This window comes from Egretta garzetta, unplaced genomic scaffold (assembly GCF_000687185.1).
Source record: "Egretta garzetta isolate BGI_Z169 unplaced genomic scaffold, ASM68718v1 scaffold27, whole genome shotgun sequence".
Lineage (NCBI taxonomy): Eukaryota > Metazoa > Chordata > Aves > Pelecaniformes > Ardeidae > Egretta > Egretta garzetta.
Window position 1 is genome coordinate 1,002,675 of NW_009260400.1, and position 7,157 is coordinate 1,009,831.

Consider the following 7,157-nt stretch of genomic DNA (forward strand, 5'->3'; position numbering starts at 1 on the left):
GCCCCGCCAGCTTGCTCCATAGGCAATGAGAGGGTTGGGTGTGTGGAGCTGTGAGACAAAAAAAAAAAAAAATTCAATTAGCTCCTTTATTTAAACAACAATTTTAATGAAATAGAAAAACCTGTAGGAGGAAAGCCTTGAAATGAGCCCGTAGATGCAGCTGCAGTGTTAAGCTGCAGAGTGTGGTGCTCCTCGGGAGGCTGCGGCCGCTGGGCTCGTTGGGAGAGCTGGCAATAACGCGCCCCGGGAAGGCACACGTCAAAACCCAGCTGCACACTTCAGGAGCCAGGTTTTTGTCCTTAGCAAATAGAGTTCAACACTCTGGGTTTTACAGAGGGCCGGAGGAGCCCAGCCCAGTGCAGGGCAGCAGGGCTGCTCGGCGAGGCCGCCCAGCCCTTCCGCTGGCGAGCCCTGGGCGGTCCCCGCTGCCCCTGCCCTCCCACCGGCCTGGCGGGGGGTCGGTCACCTCCCCACCACCGCCCTCCCACAAATTCTTCCAACTGAATCTCTCTCAGGAGCTTTGTACACGAATTAGCGTTTTGCCTTCAGCCAGCTTTCCTGGGCAGGTGCCAGCCTGTCCCTCCATGGAGGGAAGGGCATCCTCGGGAGGAGGCTGCCGCACCGCCCCGGTAGATGTGACATTGTTTCACAGGACACTAAAAGTATTGAGGAGAGCAGGCTATATGGTAACGTGCATTAACACCTATCTGGTGGTTTCAATCTGCTGTGGCATGAGCCCAGTGCTCGCTGCAAGGGAACAGGCTCTGTTCTCAGGCCAGAGATGCAGCCTCCAAGAAGTCAGGGTGGGATGCAGGAGACGCCCTTTTGCCAAAAGCTCCTGGCATACCCACATGCTGCTGTGTAAAGCATGGGGAAGCCCCTCGCTGTGTGGCTCAGCAAGGTGCGGGGCTGGGCTGGAGAGGCAGAAATTCCCCATGGGGGAGCGTGCGGTCGATGCCGGAGAAGGGACCAACCCTGCCTCGTAGCCTGTGCCGTCCGTCTGAGTATTTTGTGGCCAAAAAGTCCCCTGGAGCCAGGGAGATGTTTGTTGTTGAGTTCCTGGGAACAAGGCTGAGCGTTTGTTGATGAGAGCTTAGCACTAGCGTCTTTGTGTCTTTAACGTGGGCCAGGTTTGTCTTCGGGCTTACCACCAAAAACTCCACAACCATTTCCAGGGAGGCTAAAACGCTTGTTAAGGATCTGACGCTCAGAAGCATCCAATAGGGATGGTGCTACTGAGCATCATCCCGAACCACCCAAACCTATCGCGCACTCGCATCCCCAACGCAAAAGCAGAGACGTGGTCCGGGTGGCACAAAGGAGCGGACCACAGTCTCACCCCACCCCACCAGAGGAAAGAGTGAGTTCCTGCAATGACACGAGCTAATCGATGCTGACAGATATAGGTACGTGACCTATATTAGGACGTTATGTTGAGAACGTGGCTACGGAAAGTGACTTCTCACAGGACTGCTCGTGTCCAAACCAGCAGCCCGTAAGCTCCGCCGCAAAGGCTGGCAAGCGAACACAAGCAAGGACCACCCTTAAATGCTGATGTCTTAATAAGAGCAGGGGGGTACCCCACAGCAGAAGGAGATGGGAGGTAGCCAGCTTGGGGACAGGGCAAAAACTTCTCCATCTCCCAGAGAGGGCAGCTCAGTTCCCCACCGGCACCGGGTGCACAGCAGGGGTGGGGAGGAGAGACCTGGGGAGGTGGTGGAGGGCTAGGAGCCAGCCCGACGCTCACTGCCCCAGCCCCTCTCCCACCCAGCACCTCAAAAATTAATGTTGAGACCAAACCCTGGCTGTTCGGTAGTGCAGGCAAGCGGCTCCGGGTCCAAACTCCGTGCTCCAGGTGGGGAGGGGAGATCGTAGCAAGCAATAACACAATTTTCAGCATTGCCCAAGTCTCACCAGCTTTTCCAGTGCTGGAGCAACCCAGTGGCACTGGGCAAGCAAATAGGGTTGTTTCAAGACCAACCCTTGCCTCATTAATTAGCCCAGTCCTTAATTTAACATCCTCAGCCCTACCCCCCCACCTCCCTTTCCCCCTCTTCAGCTCGACAAGGGAATGGTGACCATCACCCTGCCTCCAGGCTCCCCACCACGTTTCTTCCCGAAGGATCGCCAGAGGCCACTGCCACTTCCCTTGTGCCGGTTTCCCGCTGCATCGTTTCTCCTGCATGTTTGATGGCCCAAACTGTATTAACTGTAATTTTGTATGAAGAGTGACTGTCCATTGGTTTAATAGAGCATTAGTTATTGTAATAATTTATTGGCTGTCGGTAATGTATTTATTAGTTACAAAATGTTAATAAAGTGCCAGCTCTTTTCTAGTGTGAGAGGGTTTTTATTGTGTCTCCCTTGAGCACGTCCAACTCCGCAAGCCCGTTGCTTGCCCTATGTCTGCTCCATGCACACACAGGTGCAACCTGCACCCGCCACCAACTCATTTGGCTGGAAATAAGGAACTCGAAAAGGACATAACCAAAAGGTATTTAATTTTACGTAAGTATTGGGTGGGGATTTTTTTTTCCTCCTTTGGTTTTAAGTAGAACAACTTCACAATGGTTTCTGTTCGTTCCTTGGCTTCTTGAAATTACTCCTCCCCTCCTGAAGCCCCTTACCCCCGTGTATCTGTGTCAGACCATCCATGCTTTTACTCCGGCACTGCCAGACCCCACACTGGCATCCATCTGTCCGCATCCAGCTGCCCTTTTGGCACCCATCGTCAGCGACACTGAGCAGAGCATTGGCGGGAGGGAGCGTCCCCATCACTTCCTCCAGTACTTTGGTTGCAAATCTATCACAAGTAGCAAGCTTTTGCACTTCTTTGCTGCCATCTCTTTGCGGGAGCCTTGCGAGCACAGAGGCAAAGAGAGCCCTTTCGGGTTCAATTCGATCAATGGCACCTTTTCCTCCTTGCAGTAAGGCAGCACTCGGAGCACCTTGCCCTCCCTGTAAAATCACACTGGGAGCAGCTGGTTCTTTTACGCTTAAAGCAAAGCTCTTCCATTATTTGGGGCATGAACTAGAAGCAAAGAACTTGAAGAAAACCAAGACAGAGTTTTCCGTAAACCTCAGTGAAGGAAAATGAACTCATTCCTACTGACGCCACCAATTTCCAGTGATGGAACTTCAGCTGGGCTCATCCTCAGACACGCATCTCCACACACCCCATCCTGCAGATCAGGCAGAATTACGGGCCAGCCCCAGGAATGGCTGAGAGGGGAAGGCTTTTTCTTTGTATATTTGTATTGGGGATTTTTAAAAGTTTCTTCCAGGGTGCCCACACAGGCATCCCAGGCTCAGAAGTCACCAGGGTTATTTTCCTTCTGCGTGGGATTTTCATTCCCCCAGGCACAGGCTTTGTTTCAGCTGTTCCTCCACCATCACCAATCCTTTATTTAAATTAATACACATATAGGACAAGAAGGAAAAAGAAAAACCACCCAGATCCTTTCCATGAAAACCTGAAGACACAGCATTTTTGCAAGAGCTGCAAGTCAAGAAGAGCCACATCCTTTCGCAGCGGTTTCCATTTTCCCCATGCTTATTTTTCTTAAAACAAGAAAAATTTTCTTTCCTTAAGGAAAGGCTTATTTTTCTTTTTAAAGATAAGGATCCTGTGAGGTCCTGAAGCTCTGGAAAGCAACCGCTTGGCATCCCTAGCTCCTCTTTGTCAAGGAACCGACAGCATCATCTCAAATCCTTTCAAGATGAAATCAGACATCTGCTAAATTTTGCATGCGAAAGCTGCCGCTGAAGTGTAGCTAATAAAGTGACTCACCAATAAAACATTCATGGAAAACTCCGAAATGTGTAATTGGGGCATCATTTCATGAGCAAACACGTGCCTTCTCACGAATCTTCAGCAAGGCCACAGCCTCCCCCCTTGCTGTCCCCCCAAAAAAAAAAAAAAGGGGGGGGGGGGGAGGGCTAGGGGGGATACTTGCTGCAGGAGGGTTCCCCCAGGGGCTGCCGAGCACCCTTGCTGCCTGGGGCAGGTCTCTGCTGCTCTTGGTGTCACCCATGGCTTTGCCAAATAACTGGGTGTCCCCTCACAAGCAGCAGGCAGCCAAGCCAGGACACAGGGGGGCTCGGCACCAAGGGGGGGTTGCAGCGAGGGGCACGGCAGGGACAGAGGCGTCAGACTTCACTAAGCCCTAGTTTTGAACCAGAAGCTTTGCGAGATGAGCAGTCGCCCAGGTGGGTATCAGCAATGCAAGAGGTGTGCAGGCTGCCTAAAACACCTCCGAGTTGTCAGCAGGGCAGGGCTTTCTGTTTATTGTAAGAGCAAGCTAATGATGGAGAAGATCTTCTGAGAGCTCCCAGAGAGCCGTATCTGTCCTGTCCAGCAGCACCTTTGCACAGAGGGCGAGCGCCTGCCCGCAGCCGCTCAAGCAAAGCGCTAAAATGTTCTGCTTGAGGGTGCCCTGCAACAGCTGATTCGGCACAGGACAACCTCGCCTCCTCCTCTGGTCCTTCTGTCCGCTCTCCACTCCTTTCCAATAACAACTTCTGTAGCACAGGGAAAAATGGCTTTATACAGCTTTTGTCTGCACAGAAAAGGACAATTAGTTTTAAGAAAAGTGACAGCTTTTAGTGATTTGCCTCTATTCATGCTCCTACTAAAACTCCGCCGTGCTCAAAGCCTCCCTGGAGCAGCCCGCAAGCCCGGCAGACTCGGGAGAGCTGCAGGGGGACCAGCATCGCTTCCCGCCCTGCGGCGGCACTGGGGTTCCTGGGCAGCGACCCAGCCACCACCGTGGCATTTGCAAAGATGGGCTGAAGGCTTTTCCAGGGGCGCAAGGACCTGCCCCAGCCTCCAGGCAGTCCCTCAGCACCAGCCTTGCCACAACAGTGCCGCTTGGCACAAGTACCCTTCTAGGCAGGTCCATAGGACCACCCTGGGACAGGCAAAGTTCCCTCCATCCTAGTCCCTGCACCCAGGGCATCCTGGCTGGTGCTGTCTGGCCCCCCTTTATTTCGGCTCTTCCAGGGGTGCTTCAGGGCTGCCCGGCCCCTGAAGAGATGCAGGTGAGACCAGAAATCTGCAGCCCCCTCTCCCAGCGCCTCAGTTCATGCTGGTGACAGGAAAATGAGGGCGTTTGGGCTCTTCCCTGAAGCTTCAGGCACCAGCCCTGCTAGAGCAGCCGGCAGAGAGGCTCTGCAGGGAGGCAGCAAGGATCAGCTGCATCCTCCAGCCTGGAGGAGAGCAAGACCCCGTTTCCTCCACCTTTGTAAACATCTCACTGTCCTGTTTTAGAGATTTTTTTTTTTTGCTTTCTAAGCATTTAAATTCAGAAGTGTTCTCCTCTCTTCTAACTCTCTCCTTCTCTTTGCCCTTCTCTCTCCTCCCTCCATGCTCCCCATTGCAGAACCGCATGCACGAATCTCTCATGCTCTTCGACTCCATCTGTAACAACAAATTCTTCATTGATACCTCCATCATTCTCTTCCTCAACAAGAAAGACCTATTTGCTGAGAAGATCAAGAAATCGCCTCTGACCATCTGCTTCCCTGAATACACAGGTACGTGCCAGGGCTGATGGGGCGCAGCCCAACGTGACACCCACCACCACGCCGGCAGGGCTGGGGGGCTGTGTCCCACCCTAGAGGTGGGCAGGCAGATGCAGAGGAGATGTGTGGCTAGCCCATGGGACAGAGAGATGATGGTCAAATGGGACAGAGAGATGATGGTCAAGATGATGGTCAAGATGATGGTCAAGATGATGGTCAAGATGATGGTCAAGATGATGGTCAAGCTTTAATGAGTCTGGCCACAGGGAGCTGTGGAAAGGAGAAGCCTTAGTGAGAGCCAACTGCCCACTGCTTGAGCAATCCTGTTTGCTGATGGTTCCTGAAAAGCTCCTGCTAGAGAAGCCAAGACAGGCAGTGCTCCCAGCCGCATCTCCCATTTGCACCCTCCCAGGAGGGCCTTTGCACAGGGTACAGCTGGGGAAGGGAAGAGCCCCTTTACAGCAGAAATCCGTGAAACCCAAGAGAATCACACATTTTTTTAAGTGAAGCCAACATGGCTTGGGGAAAAGAACAAAACCCAAGAAAATGGGGTAAGAATAGACATCCATTCTGAATTTTTTAAGAGAAAGAAAAAAAAACCAGTCCCAATTCAGAGGCTCCAGCATCTCCTACAGCTATTTGAATGCCTTCGAATTATTTCACACCCACCCTGGACACTGGACCCATCAAGACAGCACCCATTCCCCTATGGCACAAGTGCACTGGCATTTCCACTGGAGGTTCTTAGGCTTCTCCATCATGAAAGCAGCAGTACTTTTTTCCCAGCCACCTGGTGGGACATCCCAAACTATCTCACACGGAGTTGTACAGCACATCCCAGCTACCCCAGGGAGAGGGACAGCCTGGTGGCACCGGCCACTCGCCGCATCAGGAAGGAGGGGAACCAACAAGCTGGAAAAGGAAAATAAATCTCCAGATAATAGCAGCTCTTGCAAAGGCGATTTCAGGGGCATAATTCAGGCTTTGTGGCTTCCCACGAGGGGCCAGGCGCAGCCACGCTCGCTGCCGTAAGCAGCTTAATGCAATAATGCACATTTTTTGGCTCAAACATCTGGCTCCTCTCTAGCCTGCCTTACAAAAGCTGAACTCCCCTGGTCCACGGGGCAAGTGGATGACAGTGGGTCTCCGAGGGGCTCCTGCCCTATCTCAACCCCCTCACCCACCCCAGAGCCCAGGGCAAGACCCCCACCCAGCACACAGAGGGGCTCAGCCTCACTAAGGGGACAGAGCCAGCACCCATGGGTGGTGTTGGAGTGACCACCAACCCTCCCCCTGCCTGCCTAGCTGGGGGGCCTTGTGGCCCCCCAGCCTTTCTTCCCCCCCGCACACCCTCGGGACGGGTGCTGTGGGACGGCACCATGGGGACTCACCAGAGATGCCAGGGCAGCAGTGATGGCAGGAGGAGCATCCCTGCAGCCCAGCCAGCCACAGCTCTCCTCTTCCCTGGCAGGAAAAAGGGGAGCGGGGCAGGGAGGGTGAAGGGGCAACACCTGGGGAGGGAGGAGTCTCCAACAGAGCCCAGGTGCTCACAATTTTGGGCAGAAAGATGGAGGAAATGAGGCAACATGGGGTGGAAAACTGTAGGCGGGAGAAAAGGAGGGAGATGGCGGGGG